This window comes from Miniopterus schreibersii (assembly GCF_964146895.1).
Source record: "Miniopterus schreibersii genome assembly, chromosome: 1".
Lineage (NCBI taxonomy): Eukaryota > Metazoa > Chordata > Mammalia > Chiroptera > Miniopteridae > Miniopterus > Miniopterus schreibersii.
In genome coordinates this window covers 56,870,626-56,892,532 of record NC_138101.1, presented here as the reverse complement: position 1 = coordinate 56,892,532, position 21,907 = coordinate 56,870,626, and the positions used below count along the sequence as shown (strand labels likewise).

At 40.3% G+C, this 21,907-nt stretch overlaps 1 protein-coding gene across 10 annotated transcripts in view; it reads right to left on the bottom strand.

The window, feature by feature from the left end:
* PDLIM5 (PDZ and LIM domain 5) overlaps nt 1-666 on the bottom strand; it is a 178,321-nt gene extending 177,655 nt beyond the window's left edge. For 9 of the 10 annotated variants that reach the window (XM_081128519.1, XM_081128518.1, XM_081128520.1 and 6 more), the window contains exon 1: nt 564-661. The gene's annotated coding sequence lies outside the window, so the exon portion shown is untranslated. Of the gene's footprint in view, nt 1-563 lie in introns of all 10 variants that reach the window. The other variant, XM_081128522.1, reaches the window with a different exon arrangement.
* Between the last annotated feature and the right edge of the window lie 21,241 nt (nt 667-21,907).

The following is a 21,907-nucleotide window of genomic DNA, read 5'->3' as shown; positions in this document are numbered from 1 at the left end:
AGTTTTCCCCCAAACAGGTTACAAAATCCTAAATATCTGGGGAAGGGGGGGGGGGATAAATGCTTCTCAGTAGCGTGAGAGGAAACAAAAACTAACACGCCATTCCCATTGGGTCCCGCTTCCTCTCCACACCCCGAGAGGGATTCGCGCAGGACGTGGGTGGACGCGGACGCCGAGGCGGGTGCCTGGAGACGCCCGCAGCAGGCCGGCGGGGAGCCCGGGGGCCTTCCCGCGCCCACCCCCGCCGGCCAGGGCGCGCCGCTCCCGCGCCCCTGCTTTCGCCGCGCTGGTCCCGGCGGGCCCGGGCTCCGGGGACTTCCAGGGCTCGTCCCCTGGCCTCGCGCCCGCTCCCGCGCCGCCCGCTCCCGGGCGCTCCTCTTCCCACGCCGCTCGCGCAGCGCCGCCGCTCCGCGCCCAGAAAGCACCTGAGAAACCGCCCCGCGCAAGATGCGCCCCCTCCGCCTCCCCAGCCGCGCTCCCCGGCGCTCGGCGCGAGCCGCCGCGCCTCGCCCTCCTCCTCACTGAGGCTCGCCGTCGCGCATCCCCGACGGGCGGCCACTCACCTCGGGTCCCGCGCCGCGCTGCCTCCGCCTCAGACGAGTGCTGACAAGTGATTCGCGGTGCGCGCACCGCCCTCGCTAGCCGCGGGAACTTCCGCCTCCTGGCGCCCCGGGCCCCGCCCCCGAGCCGGGCACGCCCCCTGCGCTCCCGGCCTCGCCCTGGGGCTGGGCCCGGGCGGCCGCGCCCGGCGGCGGGCGGGCGGGGAAGGTGCGGCGGAGCCGGGCTCCCGGGCTTGCCGGGGCGAGCCGCAGCCTCCCCGGAAAGACATCTGCGCTGCGTCTCCCCGAGTTTTGCTGAGAGGAGCCTTACGGGCTTTCCAGCAGTTGTCTGGCCAGGGTCTGCTCCGCGAGTTTCTGTTGCCCTGGATGCGTCGCTCTCTCCAGAAACGGAATTGGCCCGCAGTTGCTCTGGCTAAAAATAGAAGGGGGCTTTGGATAAATCCCTATCTGTGCAAGTTCAGCGGCTACTGCCGGTTTGGGTTTTTTGAGAGCGCTACTATATGCCCCGAGAACCGCAACCCCTCAAGTTTGCTTGTCAGGAAGGTGAAAATCAGTCGCTTTCATATCTCAAAGTTAAATCCTGTGATCACACCAGAAGACTGACGCAAGTTCAACCAATATATCCTCAGCTTATAGTTCTAAATCCAAATCGATCATCGTCCACTTTCAATACAGTTTTAATAATCCAGTTTCTATAAAGTTGCTTGATTTAGCCCAAGTAGCTTATTCATAAGTAAACCTGAATAATATTTATTGAACACGTAGAAGGTAACTTGTTGACTTTTTTGAACTATGAGTTGGCTTATAAAATGTGAAAAGGACAATTCTTAACCAAGACACAGGTAAAGCAAGGATCAACTTCATGGGGTCTGTGAATTCCTTAGAAGGACAAACAAAATTCTAGAGAAGGTCCAAAACTGCTCTGTCCAAAACGATAGCCACTAGTCACATGTGGCTATTGAACATTTGAAATGTGGCTGCTGCAACTGAGGCACTGAATTTTTTGTTTTATGTAAGTTCCATTAATTTGAATTTTAAAACAGAAGCAGGGTAACCTATGTCTGTTAAATGTGACATGATTGCCTAGGTAGGACTACATTTCACTTTACCACTGAAATTTAGTGCCCTAATTGACATATGATGGAAGTGTAAAAATGCACACTAGATTTTGGAGACTCAGTATAAAAAAAATACCTCATTAATAATTTTATTTTGATTACATGTTGAAATGATAAGATTTGTATAGTTGGTTAAGTATATTATTAAATTAATTTCACCTATTTTTTATGTGAATACTAAAAAATTTAAAATTACCTACGTGACTAAAATTATATTTTCATTGGACAGCACTGGTCCATAATTTTCATCACATTCTGCAAAAGATTATGCTGGAGGGAAGGATTTCCTAGTGTGAGGGGTTTACATAGTGCTTTTATGTATGCTATCATGTTTGATATCTCACCCAAATTAAATAAATAACAATAGCTGCCATTTACAAATGCCTACCATGTGCTAGACAATAACTTTCTAAGACAAATGTCATACTCACTTATAGTCAATAAAATTGAGGTTGCAAGAGATTACAGCTTGTGACAGTTTTGCAGGGCCCTGGCTAGAGTTACTCTGTAAGGGTCCCATATCAGCTCCTTCTCATCTATTTGCTGCTGATACAGTCATTTTGAGCCTGTATCAACAAAGGTAAGCTAAGGACATCAATAATCGCAAGTGGTGTATGAAGGTGTTACCAGAGGGGAAGCATCCTGAGGTGATGATGAAGAGCTAAGAGCGAGGGGAGTGTTGCTTACTTGGGCAAATTCAATTTTGGCCTACAGATTCTAGCCTGCCCCTGAATCATCCTCCTCCTACCACAGCTTAAAGCTTGGGTATAGAATAAATGAGTCAAATTAAGAGACTGATATTTATCCAAGTGTTCTCCAAAGAACCAACTGCATTAAAATGACATGTGCAGTTTGTTAAAATTGCATTTTTCTGGGCCCCACCCAACCCAGGACCCTTGTAGGTGGGCCCCAGGAATCTGCCTTTTTAACAAGCACTCCCTCCCCCAACCCCAACCCTAGGTAACTATTAAACTACAATATTTAAAATCCCATTCCCTAGAAATATTTCCATATCCCCAATTTACTGTGCTTGGGTGAGAACCATGTATCCCAGACAGCAGCAACTTATCTCAGTTTCTTCCTCTTAAAGGAAATGATCTTTACAAATAATCTTTTGATGTTATCATGAGGAATAGAGATAATATATATAAAGTACCACACAACATGCTTGGCACCAAGTAGGTGTTAAATAAGTGGTATTCAAATGAAACTTTCCTAACCAATTGATTAGATTATTTATGTATCACAAAAGACGAGTACACAACTTCAGCATTCATTAGGCACGAACTTTGTTCTTGGTGACTTACGTACATTATCCTATATAATTCTTACAACAATATAAAGTAGGTATTTTTTCAAAGGAAGAGAGACTTGGAGATTAAGAAATTTAACCAAGGTAAGACAACTGATTAGTGATAGAAATAGTGCATGGCTCCAAAAACCATGACCTTTTCATCTCAATACACTGCCCCTGGGTAAAATCAATAAGCCATGAAGCTTTAAAGACCAGAGAAATAAGACAGAAAGCTATAGCAACTAACACTGTTGAAGGCCAAAGAAGTAGAATCTGCAGCGAATTATGGAAATTCAATAAATGCTGAGTTACTTGTATATAAGAAAGGATGAAACTCCTGAACCGCTTCTGGTAGGGGCATGTGCCTTAACTTGTTTCAGAATGAATCGCCACTGAGCCATTCCGAATCCCCTTCTCTGTTTCACTCATGACTAATATTTTTGAAATGGTTGGCCATGTTTTAAAGGACATTCTGTGAGTACAGACTAATAGGAAGATAACTGACCCATTAAGAAATAAGGTCAAGGAGTGGTTGGAACTGGAATAGGAATAAAAAAATTTTTTAAAAGGAAAAAAAAAAGAAATCAGGTCAATGTCCTTAGCCTTGTTAACTCTACCTGCTAAGCAATGAGGCCTTGCCATAAAGAAAACCATATTAAAGGCTTCACTTTATCATAACCAGAGCACAAAAAGCTAAAGTAGAAAAGAAAAAGTATATCAAAAGTTTAACTGATTTAGCAGGAATATTTTTAAAGAATATGCCATCTAACACAGTATTTACCTAAGTGTCTAAATGTTTGCTCTAACATTTTACTATCCAATGCATGACTCAGAATCCCCTTGCAGTACTTCAAAAATAACAGAAACTTTTAATTAAAAAAATAGTATGTCTGTGACAAGTTTTTACAGTTGCACCCAATAAACTATAAAGTGCCAGTCTTTTAAAAGTCCCTACATTACTCTAAGTCAATTTATCTTTTAAGACCTAATCCTGAAAGGTAAATAAACCACTCATAGGTATGATTATTTAATGCTTAAAATCTAGAACGAAGAGGAAGTATTAACTATTCCAATACCTAAAGAAACATTTGGTAATCTAGGGAGAAAGAGACTGAAGGCATAGTGTGATTCTAAAGGTTAGTACAGAATCCTGGGAGCAGGCCAGACTGAAGCAGGCACAGAATGCAAAGGAATAAGTGGGTGAGAAAGGCTCTAAGAACAGATCCATGAAGTCTAGGCAAATGTATGTTTGAGAAAGAAGTTAAAAAGAAGTTTAAGCTTTTTAAAATTAGGTTTCAAGTTTCAAGTTCAGTTTTTGTGTGTGCTATTAATAACTGATGCTAAACAAAACGGAGCATTTTGAAGGGACTATGCATTTCACTGGCAGTTTCTAGTAAGCAAAAAAAAGTTAATTGGTAAGTGAGGGGTATGAATAGGAAGGGTAGATAGTAAGGGAACTGAAAAAAGTACTGGGAAGCTCCAAGTTTGAGATTTCAGAAGGGAGCAATATTCCTCATAATAAGATCCAGCTTTTGCCAGTCTTATGTTTTACTTAGAATGAATCAGTGTGGGTGGTTATTAGGATAGAGACGATGTGAATTTAGAGATGAGATAGAAACCAGCATGTAGGTCAGTAATTGAAAAAGTTTAGTATATGAAGAAAGATGTTATTTGAAGAAAGTCAAGAAAACAAGAAATGGGCCTGGGCACTGCTTCCCAATTACTTGGCCAAGGAATCAGTCTCCTCGGCCTGGGAGTCAGGACAGGCTGGGGAGAAGCTTTTTCCATTTTCCTCAGTTTCCAAGTTTGCTTGCATGTAAAAAGAGTTGAGAAGCAGTGTGCTAGGAAACCAAAAAGAGATAAACTAAGAAATTGTCAGCTTTCCATGTACTCATTATAATGTCACACACATTTGTAGTAATTGAACTCAGGAAAATATGAAGAAAGATGATTTAGAATGCTCATTGTGAGAATGGTCACTTAGAATCAACACCTTAGCATAAATCATTAAAAAGCTATGCACACTTCTTTAGTGAGAATCTACCATGCTTCAACTGTGTTGATATAAGTGATTTTAAAAGCAAATTCATTTTCTGAAAAAAAATTGGATTTTTGCTTTCTGGGTTCTAAAATTGATGACTTTTTAAGTTAGGCATTTTAGGATTTCTACGAGCATTTCCATTAGATTAAAGTGTTGTGGTATCAGCCACCATCACTTAGAACCTGGAAATAAATGTTTTCTTTTCATATTGCCAATTTTCTAACCAATAAAGGAGCTAGTAGCAATTGGGATTATTCTGAATCATAAATAAAATACTTCTTAAACCTAGACCTTGTGTATGTATATACAGTAAAATATTAACAGTAGTGGAGATAGGATTATGAAGCTGTTAATTTTCCACTTTACAGTTTTCAATATTTCAGATTTTTAGAGGATATGTATTATATCTATAATAAGAATAAAGCAACACCAATTTGTTTTTTTAAAAAAATAGTATGAACCTTAGCTGGGTGGCTCAGTTGGTTGGAGCATCGTCAAGTACACCAAAAGGCTGTGGGTTTGATTCCTGACAGGACCTGTATGGAAGTCAGCTGATGGATGTTTCCCTCTCTCTCTCTCTCTCTCCCCCTCCCTCCCTCCCTCCCTCCTTTCTTCTCTCTCTAAAATCAATAAACATATCCTTGGGTAAGGATAAAAAATAAATTTAAAAAACAACTATATGAATTGACTAAATTCATCATGGTAACATAGATTTATATAAGTCCCAAATTATTTTTAAATTAATTGATTTTTAAATCTCAATTTCTTTAACCATGGTTTTGTCCCAAATCATTGATTAATCTCTACTGGTTCATTAGGTGGTCTTTTAACTTGTCTGGGTTTAGAATTTTTAACGCATTTTCACGTCTCTCTCCATCAGTGTTTGAGCTATAAGGACGTAACTATTAATGAGACAAGTGTACAAATAAGGCCATTTAAACAATTGGTATTTTGGATTGGAAAGACCTTTGGGGTAATCTAATCTTAACATGCTTTATTTTCAATAAAATCTCTCCACCCAAAAGACAGTACCTCTACTAAGTGTTTATAAAATGTTTTTACATTCTCTGGGAAACGCAAGTAAACTAATATTTTCATTGGAAGTTATCCACATGTGTAGACATAGTGGAATGTGTTAAGGCATGTCATTCCTGGCCAAAATGTAAGGGATGTAGTACTAAGAGTGATGAATCAATTCATCAAAAATCTGATTAAAGTGTAGAATTGTTTTTAAGATAAGGAATGATTTAAAGGAATGAATACAGATGGATAACATGAACCAAAACTATACTTAATTTTACATATCACATCCAATTCTGCCGGTGTGTAGTATGCACCTACCTATTGGTATTCAGTTTCATAAAATTAATTATGGGAAATTCCTCAAATTCACTTTCTGCCAGCTGTGAGAGGTTAACTAATGGAGAAAGTAAGCAAGACTTTTTTTTTTTAAATCTATGAGATATGAAACTGGAATCTTTAAATATTTCTGTAATCTGATTATTTCACATAACAGCATATTTTTAAATTACACTTAGCCAAATTTTTATGCCTGCATCTTCTCAGAATTTAAAAGCTTTAACAAAATAACTACAGTTTTGTGATGTATAAATAACAAAGTCAACCCATTTTTACTTAAATATTATTACTTTATTATTTTATTACAATTAAATTTACATTTTAAAATTCATGAAAAAAGTCTAGGTGTAAATGTTATCAATGGTTACTTCTGGGTGATGAAACTTGATGTAATTTTATTCTACTTTTATTTCCTTTTTGTACTTTTCAAAGAAAACATTTTACTTTTATAATAAATTGAAAATTAGCAGTAGCATTTTTAGTACATATTAATGTACATAATACTGTTACATACACATATATGTTAAATACATTGACATATATACTCAACAAATACTTTGGAACAAATTAAAATTATGAATAATAAACATAACTTATTAAACACTAATAGCTAGATACTCTTCTGACTCCTTTCTATGTATTGATATATATATTATCCTTAGCAATTGTAGGCTCTAGGTACTAATATTTTCAGATAAGCAAATGAGAGCACAGAGTTAATATAACTGACTTACGGTTGTACAGGTGGCTAATATAGGCAGAACTAGTTTTGGGGGGATTTTTTTTGGTGTTTTTCATCTTCACCCAAGGAGTGAGGATATTTTTTACATTGATTTTAAGAGAAGTGGAAGGGAGGGGTGAGGGGGAGAGAGAGAGAAACACTGATGTGAGGAGACACATAGATTGGTTGCCTCCCACAGGCGACCTGACAGGGGGTGGGAATCAAACCTGCAACCCAGGTAAGTGCCCTTGACCAGGAATCCAACTCGCAACCCTCTGGGTGTGCAGGCTGACATTCAAACCACAGAGCAACAGCAGCCAGGGCCAGAGCTAGGTTTTAAACCCAAACAATTTGACTCTAGAGCACATGTACTTAACTAAAATATGTGGCTGCTTTTACAATGTATTATGGAAGTTTGTATCTCTGAAATTTTTTTGATGCAAGTCTGATTCAGTCCAATGTGGTTCTAATTCAGGATGTAGTCTTCCTTGACAATTTTTATGTTTTTGCATAAGTTAAAAGAAGTATTAGGTGAATAAGCTGCAATAAGATAAAAAGAGTGATCATAGTAAAACTCATTTCAAGATTAAGAGATAAATCTCATAACCTGATCATAAGGAATATTTTCTTCAAATATTTTAAGCTGAAACCATTATTTCTATTAAGATTTATAGCCTTCCTTGCAGAAAATGACTCATAATAATAACATATTTTTCAGTATGCAAAAAAGAGTGAAAAAATCAAATTAAAATCTCCACAGAATATTTTATTTCCTCTCTGAATTTCTTCTAAGAAGAAAAATTTGAGGACATATATGGTGGTTCCATCAATACAAAGTCAAACATACAAATTAAATCTGAAAAAGAAAGTATTACATACTTGGTGCAAATAAAACCAAAGTATCAGATATTTTTCAACATTTAATTTTATTGCATTATATTTGTTATTTTAACAGTCTTAAAGCTATATTAAATGTAAATTTTTTATAAATTTTTAAACAAATACATTTAACATGCCAGTTATAGTAATATGACAAAAAGTACTGTGAAAAACAGGCAAGATTTGGTCCAAGATGGCTGGGTAGGTGGAAGCTGCACTTACCTCCTCCCATGACCACATCAAAATTATAACTAAATTATAGATCAACCTGGATAGCCATCTGAAGACTAGCTGACCAGAAGTCCAGAAGAAGCCACATTAAGACTAGAAGGAGGGGTAGAGATGAAAAATACTGTTACCTCAGCTTCAGATGTTCCCCCCTGAGGAGTGAGGGGTCTGAAACCCATGCCAGGTTCCCCAGCCCAGAGCATCCGTGTAAGAAAGAGAAGCCCACATAACATCTGGCTGTGAAAATCAGCAAGGATTCCACCTGCCCAGGTGAGAAGGAAGACTGCTGGAAACCCAGGCATCCTCTTAAAACACCCATGTATAAACACATGCTCTAAGGCACTCACTCAGGGCTCCGGTGGAGGGACAGTGATTTGGAGTGTGCCAGAGTCATACAGGGAGAGACTCAGTTGTGTGGATTCAAGGAGAGGACTGTATAGACAGCCACCAATGTCCCAGTGTTGAGTCCCTCTCCCCCACTATCAACAGACACTATCTTTGTTAGGCCAAGCATTGACCTTTGAGGCATTAATCTGGTGAGCTACACTAGCCCCACCCTGATGACTCCCAGAAGACCCCACTCTACCTCACAGCTGTGTGCTTGGGCCTGCATTGCAGCCTTTCCAAAAAAAAATCTTGAGAAATTCTGAGCAAGCTCAGGGAGTGCCAGAGACACATAGGTACAACTGAGTTGTGTAGCATTTGGGCGCGGGACCTCTTCCCCCAGGCACAATGGACACCACCTTTCCTGAATTAAGTCCTCACTCCACACAGCCAAATCTTAATCTGCTTTTGCCTGATGAACTCCACTAGTTCCACCCTGATGACTCTCTAAAACCCCACCCCACCACAAAAGTCCAAGGGCACCTGATGAGTGGTGACTAACTTTGTTGTATCCTATTACTGAGTGGCCCCAGAGCCACCACTAGTGCTGAATTTGAATCTGTATCAGTCCAGTGAATACCACTTGCCTTTACCTGGTGACTCAATGAGAACCTACCTCATGAAACTGACATACTACCAGAGGCTCTTTCAGTAACTGAGCCTTATAGGCAGCTAACAGGTGGAAGCAGATCTCCAGAAGACTTGGGCCTTTTGCTGACCTGTCCCAGGGCTCAGACATGGTGGAAGCTGGCCTTGGGGCACAGTGTGGCCCTTCCCATGAACACTCAGACCCAGCAGAGGCAGGCACAAACTGTGGATTGCTTTCCATCAAACAGGTAGCCCAAATCCAGGCAAAGGCAGTACCTGACATTGATCTGCACTGGAGTCCCTCTCAAGTGGCCCTAGAAACAACACATGTGTTGGTAGGATTCAGATCACATCAGACTACTACCCAATTAGGTCCACGAGTGGCACACCTAAAGAAAGGTCTCACAAGACACCTACTATGTAAGTCCACTATACCAAGACTGGGAGACATAGCAGGTCTCCTAATACATAGAAACAAACACAGAGAGGAAGTCAAAATGGGGATACAAAGAAACATACCCCAAATAAAAGAACAGAAGAAACTTCTCCCTGCCCAGCAAAAGAACTAAGTGAAATGGAGGCAAGCAAACTACCAGATATAGAGTTGAAAACAGAGGTTATAAGGATGCTCAAGGAACTTAGAGGAAGAATGGATGAACTCAGAGAGAACTTAAAGAGCTAGTAAACATTAAAAAGGACATAGAAACCATAAAAAAGAACCAGTCAGAAATGAAGAATACAATATCTGAAATGAGGAATACACTAGAAGGAATCAACAGAAGGCTAGATGAAGCAGAGAATAAAATCAGTGATTTGGAAGATGAGGTATCAGAAAATACCCAATTAGAGCAGCAAAAAGAAAAATGAATTTTAAAATGAGGATAGTCTTAAAGACCTCTGGAAAAACATGAAGTGTAACATAATCTGTATCATAGGGGTAGAAGAAAGAGAAAAGAGAAATGAAGAGATCAAGAACCTATTTGAAGAAATAATGGCTAAAATCTTCCCTAACCTGGTGAAGGAAAAAGACACACATGTCCAGGAAACTGAGAGAATCACAAACAAGATGAACCAAAACAGGCCCACACCAAGACATATTATAATTAAAATGGCAAAGGTGAATGACAAAGAGAGAATCTTAAAAGCCACAAAAGAAGGATAATTTGTTACCTACAAGGGAACTCCCATAAGACTGTCAGCTGATTTCTCAACAGAAACATCTCAAACCAAAAGAGATTGAAATATTCAAAAAGTTGAAAAGTGAGGACCTACAACTAAGACTACTCTACTCAGAATGTCTAGCATTTAAAATTGAAGGTGAAATAAAGAGTTTCCCAGACAAGAAAAAGATAAAGCAGCTCATCACCACCAAGTCGGTATTACAAGAAATATTGAGAGTTTCAAGATGGCAGTGGACTAAGTGGATCTTTCTCATACCACCTCCCAGAAACAAACAAAAACTAAAACGAAATTGAGAATATCCACCCTGAATTAACAACTGAGGACTAGCTGAAAAGGAGATTTTTAAACAAGGAAGGGCAGAAATGACCTCAAGACTAGTAGGAAGGGTACAACTGCACTTGGGGCAACTGCTCCCATGGAGGGCAGGCCAAGATTGCAGAGGGAAATCTTGGCTACAGGGCATTCCCCCTGGGAGGGGTGAGGCCTAGACCTGAGGCTGGGCTCCTCAGCCTGGAGCACTAAAGCTGGAACTGCTGGCCATGTAGCATCCAGTGGTGAAAGGCAATGGCTTTTCTATCTGTCAGAGAGAGACGGAATATAAAGGAGAGAACGCCACTTTTTTTTTTAAGGGCAAGAACATAGGACTTTTGTTTGCAACCACTCACCATGGGCTTCATCTGAGGGAGGGCAGTGTGGACTGGAGTAGCATGAGTAGAATCTGGGGTGGGAAGCACTGAGGAGAGACATGGGAGAGAGGTTTCCAGGATACTGGCATTTGGTCATCCTCCCCCACCCTTAATACTGCAGCGGCCTTTTCTCTTGAGAGGAGCAAGCCCCTCCCAGCAGCAGCATGGATAAAAGCAATTACTCCACCCTCTGGGAAAGAGTGTACCCCGCCTTCTGGAAACCTGATGACCCCACCCTGTATCTCATCTCGACCACTGCTAAGGAAGCAGCAACAAAGGCCAGAACTGTGGGTCTGGGCAGTCTTAGGGGGCATTGGTGACTATCTTTGGGGCAAGGCCATTATCTCACTTTCCTGGGAACCTGTCTGGCATTTCCTCCTCATGGGAAAGCTGATATAAACTCCTGCTTCCAGCAGACCACACTGGACTGCCTTTGAGGGACTCCACCCTGCCAAGGTCAGGGAAATATTCTGAAACAGATTTGTAGGTGTGGCTCTGGGGTGGGGGAACATACCCACCATCTTTCCTGAAGTTTGAATGGCACCTGCCCCTCATGGGAGGTCCAGGAGCCCCATCCACCCAATTCTACCAAAAGCCCTTTTAGAAACAGCCTTTTCAGTGACTAAGCCTGACAGCCAGTTGGCAGGCAGAGGTGGGTGGGGATGGATCTTGAGGTGCCTTGGAACATTTGCTCACCCATTGCTGGGCCCTGGGCTGCTAAGAAAACCAACCTTGAAGTGCACCTTTGCCCCTCCAATGTGTAGCCAAGCCCAGCAGAGGTAGTCACTGTGGATCTCTTGAAACTTTGAGTAGTGCCAAGAACCAAACATGGACGGCTTCTGACATTGGCTTAGCACCAAAGTACCACTCAGGAGCCCAGGAATCAGCATAGAAAACAGTTAGCCTCGGACAACACAGGAAAAGGATCCAAAGTGAGATCCCAGCTGGCACTAAACTCCACTTTTTGTTTGTTTGTTTGTTTGTTTTTATTGCTTTGTTATTATTTTTCTCTCTTTATTATTTCATATCTCTTATTTTTCCCCTTTCATTTTCTTACTCTATTTTTTCTTTCTATTTCTTTCTCTTTTTTTATCCTTTTCATAATTTTTTTCTGATTTTTTTCAATCATTTTCATTTTTCTATTATTTATTCTTATTTATTTCTCTCCCTTCTTTCCTATCATAGTCTCCCCCCCCATTTTTTCTTCTTGTATTTATTATTTTCCTTTTATTTTTCTTGTTCTCTTTTCTCTTTCCTAATTCTCTTTTCTTTTGTGGTTGTTTTTGTTGTTTTTATTTTGGATTCTTTTGTATGTCTTTTATTTGTTTTTTATTTTGTTGTATTAGCACCTGTACAACAGCTTGTACATGGTTGGGGTTGAGCTTCACAGTCAGCAAGCCTAAAGGAAGATCTTACCAACAAATGGGACAACAACAATCAAAACCAAATTGTGAGGAGATTAAAGATGGTGGCAGACTGAGTGGAAGCTACACTGACTCTCCAGAAACCAAACTGGAATTACAACTAAAATATAGAAAAGCCATCCTGAATAATCAACTGCAATTGAAGACGAGATGGAGAGCACACTTATAACCAAAGAGGAAAAATGGAGACCACATAGAGACTGGTAAGAAGTGCAGAGGTGAGAGAGGGCTGACTGGGCTCCCACAGAGAGCAGCTGAAGATCCAGAGGGATATCTCAGCTCTGGCAGCTTCCCACTGAGGACTTTGGGGCCTAACCCCCAGGCTGGGATTCCCAGCCAAGAACACCAGAACTGAGAAAGGTGCCCACATAACACCTGGCTGTGAAAAGCAGCCAGGTTTCTGTCTGCCAGGGAGAGATAGCTGGAAATACAGGCACCCTCTTAAAGAGCCAACACAAAGTTTTGTGTGCAGCCACTCACCTTGGGCTCCAGCAGAGGGAGGTCAGAGTGCACTAGAGCTGTGTGAGTAGAATCTAGGCTTGTGAGCTCTGGAGATAGAGCTCAGAGGGCACCCCTCTGGATTTCTGTGCTGAATCATTAAAGGTACTACTGTAATAATAAGAAATAGAGAGAGACACATAGGCATAAAGAGTTAAAATGGCAATAAGTAAAAACCTATCAACAATAACCTTAAGGACTTTAAGGGAGAGATCAACAGCAATATAGTCATAGTCGTGGACTTTAACACCCCACTGACTTCACTGGATAGATCTTCAGACAAAAAGTCAATATAGAAACAGTGACTCTAAATGGCACACTAGATCAGATAGATTTAATTGATATTTACAGAACATTCGTCCCAAAGCTGCAGAATAGACATTCCTCTCAAGTGCACATGGGTCATTCTTAAAGATAGATCACATGTTAGGACACAAAACAAGTCTCTACAAGTTCAAGAAGATTGAAATCATATCAAGCATCTCAGATCACAATGGCATTAAATTAGAAATCAACTTCAGTAAAAACCCTCAAAAACTTTCAAACACTTGGAGGCTAAATAACATGTTATTAAACAATGAATGGGTTACCAATAAGTTCAAGAAATAAATCAAAAAATTCCTGGAAACAAATGAAAATGAACACATCACAACCCAAAATTTATGGGACACAGTGAAAGCAGTCCTAAGAGGGAAGTTCATAGGACTGCAGGCCTACCTCAAAAAGCAAGAAAAATTTTTAGTAAACTATTTAACCCTACAACTTAAAGAATTAGAAAGCTCCCCTGTGAAGCCATCCAGACCAGGGCTTCTGTTTGCTGGGAGTTTTTTTATTGCTGCTTTGATTTCATCAGTTGTTATTACCCTATTCAGGTTTTCTGATTCTTCTTCATTGTTTTACATGATCTCACTCATATGTGGAATCTAATAAACAAAATAGACTAAGGAACAAAATAGGTCCAGAGACATAGAAGGATAGAACAGACTGATGAATCTCAGTGGGAAGGTGGGGGTGGTGGAGTGGATGTGGAGAGATTAATCAAAGAACTTATATGCATATATGCATAACCCATGGACATAGACAATAGTGTGGTGAAGCCTGGGGGGAGGGGCAGATACGAGGTGGAGGGGATCAACGGGGGAAAAAAGGGGGAGATATATCTGTAATACTTTAAACAATAAAGAGAAATTAAAAAAAAAAATTCCTAGGAGAGCCCAAATAACCCAGAAAGGGCCATTTTTTAGATCACCCAGCTCAGGAAATCAAGGAGACTGCACCACTGGGTCCCACAGGACACTTACTACATAAGGCCACCTCATGAAGACTGGGTGTCAAAGGAGGCCTATTTAATACATAGAAACAAACACAAAGAGACAGCTAAAATGGGGAGACAACTCCCAAAACAAAGATCAGGAGAAATCTCCAGAAAAATAGCTAAATGAAATAGAGGCAAGTGATTTATCATAGAGTTCAAAGTAATGGTTATAAGGATGCTCAAGGAACTTAGTGAGGACTACAAGAATTTTAGTGGGAACTACAGCAGCAGGAAAAAGTACATAGAAACCATGACTAAGAACCAGTTAGAAATGAAGAATTCCTTATCTGACATAAAGAATATATTGGTAGGAATTAAAAGTAGGCTGGAAAAAGCAGAGGGCTGAATCAGCTATTTTAAAGACAAGTTACAAAAAACAAAACAAAACACCCAATCAGAGCAACATAAAGAAAAAATAATTAAGAAAAACAAAGGATAGTTTAACCCTTTGCGGTCGTATTAAATTTGGACATGGGTGTCGTACTGGTCGGAATTAATTTCCATTGAAAGAGCAGTGATACATAACATGCAACATTATGAAGGATAAACAAGAGAAATTATGAACTGATACATGAAGGAATAGAGTTACGATTCGTACAGTTCCTTGCTGTGGTGGCTGAGAGCAGACATACGACCGGAACGGTAAAAAAGCTTTGGTGGCTGAGAGTAGACAAACGACTGCAAACGGTTAAAGCAAGTTTGAGACACCATAAAACATGACAATATCTGCATCATAGGGGTAAAGAAGGAGAAGAAAGTGACTAAGGGATAGAAAACTTGTCTGAAGAAATAATCACAGAAAAATTCCCTAACCTGGTGAAGGAAAAAGTCACACAAGTCCAGCAAGCACAGAGAAAGAGTCTTAATCAAGATGAACCCCAAAGAGACCCACACCAAGACACATTATCATTAAAATAGCAACGATTAAAGACAAAGGGCAAATCTTAAAGGCAGCAAGAGAGAAACAGTTAATTGCCTACAAGGGAGTTCCTATAAGGCTATCAGCTGGTTTTTCAACACTTCAGGCCAGAAGAGATTGGCATGAAATGTTCAAAGTAATGAAAAGCAAGGACCTAAAACCAAGACTACTCTATCCAGTAAGTCTATCATTTATAACTGAAGGGGAAATAAAGACCTTCCCGAACCAAAAAAAAGGCTAAAGGAGTTCATTACCATGAAACCAGCATTGAAATGTTAAAGAGACTGCTTTCAGAAGAAGTAATAAACACAGGTATAAAGAAAAAATGGCAATAAATAAGTACTTATCAATATTAACCTTAAATATAAATGACTTAAATGCTCCAATCAAAAGACATAGGGTGGAGGAGGAATCAAGATGGTGGCGTAGGTACCAGCTGTACCTGCCACCTCCTGCAACCACATCTAAATGACAACTAAAATACAGAACCACCACTACTCAGAATCTCCTGAAATCTGGCTGAACAGAAGCCCTACAACCAGGGAGCTGAAGAAGCACTGAGACCGGGAGGAGGACTGGAGACGCGGGCCAATTGGGGCTGAATCCTGGAGACGCGGCAGCGGGCCCACACTCGGTGCTGCAGTTTAAATCTGGAAGGGACATCTTGGTGGTGGAGGTTTCCTGGAGGAGGGAGGCGTCCCAGCCCCACAGCAGGCCCCCAGCCCAGGGCTCTAGGGCCGGGAAGAAACATTCCCACAACTCTGGGCTGTGAAACCAGCGGGGACTGTCCCTGAGGGTCGCAGAGGCTGCGGGACCCCCAGGCTTTCCTCTTAAAGGGCCCGGCACGGACTCACTCAGACACGCTCCCTCTGAGCCCAGCGCCGGGCAGCAGCCTGAAAGGACCTGGGACACTTGGGGAGGAACTAACCTGCTTGAAATTGGGGTGAGAGACGGAGGGGCAGCTTTCTCCCAGGCAGAAGAACTGGCAGAGGCCATTGCTCCTCTGGAGAGCCCTCCCCGCACACAGCCAGCAGGCAGGTGCTATATTTGAATCGCCAGCACCTGACTCTCCTTACCCCCCACTCTCCCGGGCCGGTGATTCCCGGAGGCCCCGCCCCTCCCTACCTGCAATCTCATCCAAGCCATTTCCAGTGGCTTTTCTGTGCAAGTGGCCTCTCGAGCCTTATGCTTAGGACTTTCCTAAAATCTCTCAAACAAGCAGCAGTGGGCCCCATACAGCTTGATAAGTGGCCCCAGGCCTGGCACTAGCAGCAGCTTGCATTGCTTCATAGCTTGGCCTCTCCTGGACACCTCCAAGCCCAGCACAAGTAGCAGCCAACTACGGTTTGCTGTGTAGCTCATGCTGGGTGGCCCTGGGCAAGGCACTGGCAGAGGCTGACTTTGCACCTCCCAGGAGGCCCCAGAGACAGTGCACCTGGTGGTCAGACTCGACCACCCTGGATTGCAATTCTACCACATCCATGAGTGACAAATTCAAAGGGTGCACTTGGTGAACACCAAAGCCCCACTGAAGTAAATCCTGCTTCATAGGGGTGTCTCCAGCACAGCAGCTCTTTGGCTGTAGTTGCAGCTGGTCCTCGCAGCTGATTGGCTTGGGGGTCAATTCCTCCCAGTGATGCCAGTAGCAACCAAGGCTCAACTACAATAGGACAGTGCACACAGCCCACACAGGGGAGCACATATAAGGCCCAGCTCAGGTGACTGGGGAGGCTGAGCCACTGGACCCTACAGGGCACCTACTACACAAAGCCACTCTACAAATTCCAGGAGATATAGCAGCTCTACCTAATACATAGAAACAAACACCTGGAAGCAGCCAAAATGTGGAGGCAAAGAAACGTGTCATAAAGGAAAGAACAGAAGAAATCTCTAGAAGGGGAACTAAATGAAATAGATCCAAGCAAGTTAACAGATACAGAATTTTGGTTATAAGGATGCTCAACCATATTATTACGAAAATAACTGAGAAAATTGATATCATAATAAAGTACAAATTTGAAATGAAGGCTACATGATCTGAAATGATGAATAATTTACAGGGAGTCAACAGTAGAGTAGAGGATGCTGAGAATCAAACCAGCAATTTGGAACATGAGCAAACAAAAAACACCCAACCAGAAGAGCAAAAAGAAAAAAGAATCCAGAAATATGAAGATAGTATAAGGAGCCTCTGGGACAACTTCAAGAGGCCCAACATTCAAATTATTATGGATACATAAGGAGAAGAAAGAGAGCAAGAAATTGAAAACCTATTTCAAAAAATAATTACAGAAAACTTCCCCTACCTGGGGAAAGAAATAGACTTACAAGTCCAGGAAGCACAGAGGGTCCCAAACAAGAGGAAGCCAAAGAGGCCCACAGCAAGACACATCATAATTAAAATGCCAAAGGTTAAAGACAAAGAGAGACTCTTAAAAGCAGCAAGAGAAAAGCAATTAGTTACCTGCAAGGGAGCACCCATACGTCTGTCAGCTGATTTCTCAACAGAAACCTTGCAGGCCAGAAGGAAGTGGCAAGAAACATTCAAAGTGATGAAAAACATGGAACTACAACCAAGATTGCTCTCCCCAGCAAAGCTATCTTTTAGAACTGAAGTTCAGATAGAGAGCTTCACAGGAAAGAAAGAGCTAAAGGAGTTCATCACCACCAGACCAGCACTACAGGAAAAGCTGAAGGGTCTTCTTTAAGAAGAAGCTAATGAACAAAAGAATCTGATGAACTAAATAGATCTGGAGACATTGACGCACACAACAGACAATCATATTTCAGAGGAAAGAGAGAAGGGGGGTGGAGGGTGGGAAGAATTTAACCAAAGAAGTTATATGCATATACGCATAACCCATGGACAGAGTCAATAACTAGGTGAAGGCCTGGGGAGGAGCTGGGAGTGAAGTGGAAGGGGGTCAATTGGGGGGGAAAATGGGACACCTGTAATACTTTCAACAATAAAGATAAATTTGAAGAAAAAAAAAAGAGATAGGGTAGCTAAATGGATAACAAAACATGACCCATATATGCTGTCTATAAGAGACCTACCTCACAACAAAAGATTCACACAGGCTGAAAGTGAAGGGATGGAAAAAATAATACGTGCAAATGGAAACAAATAAACAAAAAAATGTTTGGGTAGCAGTACTCATTATCTGACAAAATAGACTTCAAAAAAATCCATAACAAGAAACAAAGGTCACTACATAATACTAAAGGGATTGACGCAGCAAGAGGACATAACCCTTGTAAATATATATGCACCCAATATGGGAACACCTAAATATATTTAAAAAAAACAAAAACAATTCTTGGTGGACTTTAAGGGAGACATCAGCAGCAATACAGTCATAGTAGGGGAATTTAAGACTCCACTATCATCATTGAACAGATCTTCTCAACAAAAAGTCAACAAGAAAAATAGATTCAGTGACATAGAAGCATGGAACAGATTGACAAATCTCAGAGGGAAGGTGGGGGTGGGTGGGTGGATGGGTGCGGAGAGATTAACCAAAGAAGTTATATGCACACATGCATAGCCCATGGACACCTACAATAGTGTGGTGGAGGCCTGGGATGGGGAGTGGGTGCAGGGTGGAAGCGGCCAATGGGGGAAAAAGAGGAAACCTGCAATATTTTGAACAATATAAAATAATAAAAAAATAAAATAATAAAATAAAATGAAATAAAACCCATACTATTTTCTGAAAATGTTTTTATTTTGTCATTATTTAAAAAAATAATTTAGCCTGACATATGATTCTTGGTTGATAGTTATTTTCTTTTTCATTTTAGACATTATTCTATTGTCTTATAAATTTTATTGTTGTGTTAGTCCACCTCAATACAGTTGTTCCTTTTTAGGGCATCTATTCTTTGTTTTCTGGGTTGTTTTATAATCTCTGGCTTGCAATTTCATTTGAAGTACAAATGTCTTGTAATTTTTCTGCCTCAGTGTCATTGTCCTTAGTGAATATGACGTTAATGCCTTTATAAATTTGAATAAATTCTTAGTGATTCCTAGAAATCTAGTGCAAACTATTTTAGATATCCTTGCCTGCACTTTGTAGCTCTTACAAAAACCTTCCCGTAATTGGTCTCTGTTGTATTTTGAATAAGTTTGTGAGATCTGATTAATATTAATTAATTTCTTAATTCCTCTGTATCTAAAATAATGTTTTACCCATCATTTGAGTTAATTTTAATACTATAATTCTAGGAGATCAATTATCTTTTGAGACCTGTTTGCTAAATTCTATAGTGGCTCTCATTTATTTTTCACCCCCTTTTTATTTCTTTAAAATATTTAAACATATTTGTATTGTATTATTTTTAATAATTCCAATATTAAAAAATACATGAAGTCTGAAAAAAAAAATCGACAAGGAAACTGGATCAAATGGATTTAACTAATATTTAAAGAAAATTTCATCCCAAAGTGGCAGAATATACATTCCTCTCAAGTGCACATGGAACATTCTCAAAGATAAACTACATGTTAGGACACAAAATAAGTCTTAACAAATTCAAGAAAATTGGAATCATACCAAGATTCTTCTCAGATCACAATGGCATGAAACTAGAAATCAACTACAATAAAAAAGTCTAAAACACTCAAACACAGGGAGGCTAAATAGCATGTTCTTAAATAATAAATGGTTACCAAGGAGATCAATGAAGAAATAAAATTGACCTGGAAATAAATGAAAATGAACACACAATAACCCAAAACCTATGGGACATAGTGAAAGCAGTCCTGACAGGGAAGTTCATGGCATTACAGGCCTACCTCAAGAAGCAAGAAAATCTCATAAGCCATCTAATCCTAAACCTAAGAGAATTAGAACAAGAACAAAAAGAAAAGCACAAAATAAGCTGAAGGAAGAAAATAATAAAGATCAGAGTTGAAATAAAGGACATAGAGTCTAGAAAAATAATACCAAGACAAATGAAACCAAGAGCTGGTTCTTTGGAAAGATAAACAAGACTGATGAACCTTTAGCCAGACTAACCATAAAACAAAGAGAGAGGACCCAAATAAACAAAATCAGAAATGAAAGAGGCGATATAACAACTGACCCAACAGAAATACAAAGGAATGTACAAAAATACTATGAACAACTGTATGCCAACAAATTGGACAACCTGGGCTAAATCAACAAATTCCTAGACATATGCAATCTTCCAAACCTGAACCGGGAAGAATTAGAAATTCTGAATAGACTGAAAACAACTAATGAAATGGAAGCAGTAATAGAAAAGCTCCCAGCATACAAAAGTCTGGACCGGATGGCTTCACAAGCAAATTTTCCCAAACATTCAAAGAAGAACTAACACCTGTCCTCCTCAAACTATTCCAAAATATTCAAGAGGAGGGAACACTTCCAAACTCTTTTTACGAGGCCAACATTATCCTAATTGCAAAACCAGATAAAGACACTACAAAGAAAGAAAATTATAAGCTAATAGACCTCATGAACATAGATGCTAAAATCCACAGCAAAATATTAACAAACTAAATCCAGCAATACAGTAAAAAGATCAAAAACCATGATCAAGTGGGATTTGTTCCTGGGATGCAAAGTTGGTACAATATCCACAAATCAATTAATGTGATACACCAAATGAACAAAATGAAGGATTAAAACCATATGATCATATCAATAGACATGAAAAAGCACTTGACAAGGTCCAGCACCCATTGATGATAAAAACTCTCAGCAAAGTGGGAACAGAAGGAACATACTTCAACATAATAAAAGCCGTATATAACCAATCCAGAGCCATGGAGTACAGCAAACGAAAAAGCTTCTGCGTAGCAAAAGAAACCATCAATAAAGTGAAAAGTGAACCCACCCTATGGGAGAATATATTCCCAATGATTCATGTGTTAAGGGGTTAATTTCCAAAACAGTATTTAAAGAACTTATATAACTCAACACCAAGAAGACAAAGAATCCAATTAAAAAAATGGGCAAAGGACCGGAGTAGGCACTTCTTCAAAGAAGACATACTGATGGCCAGTAGACATAGGAAAAGTTTCTCAGTCACTAATCCTTAGAGAAATGCAAATTAAAACCACCATGAGATGTTCTGCACACTTGTCAGAATGGCAGCCATCTGTAAATCAACAAACAACAAGTGTTGGGGAGGGTGTGGAGAAAAGGGAACCCTCGTGCCCTGTTGGTGCAAATGCAGACTGGTGCATATACTGTAAAAAACAGTATGGAGTTTTCTTAAAAAATTAAAAATGGAAGTGTCTTTTGACCCAGCGATTGTACTTCCGGGTATATATCCGAAGAAACCCAAAACACTAATTCGAAAAGATAAATGCATCCCTATGTTCACTGCAGTGCTATTTACAATAGCCAGGCTATGGAGGCAACCCAAGTGTCCATCAGCAGACGATTAGATAAAGGAGATGTAGTACATGTGTGCAATAAACATTACTTGGCCATAAAATGAACGAAGCCTTATCACTTGCAACAACATGGATGACCTAGAGGGTATTATGCTAAGTGAAATAAATCAGACAGAGAAACACAAATACCATATGATTTCACCTATATGTGGATCTAAAGAGAAAAATAAACAAAACAGAAACAGAGTCATAGATACAGAAAACAAACTAATAGTTACTATAGGGGAGGGGCTTGGGGGCTCGGTGAAAAAGGTGAAGAGAATAAGTAGAAATGTGTAGTT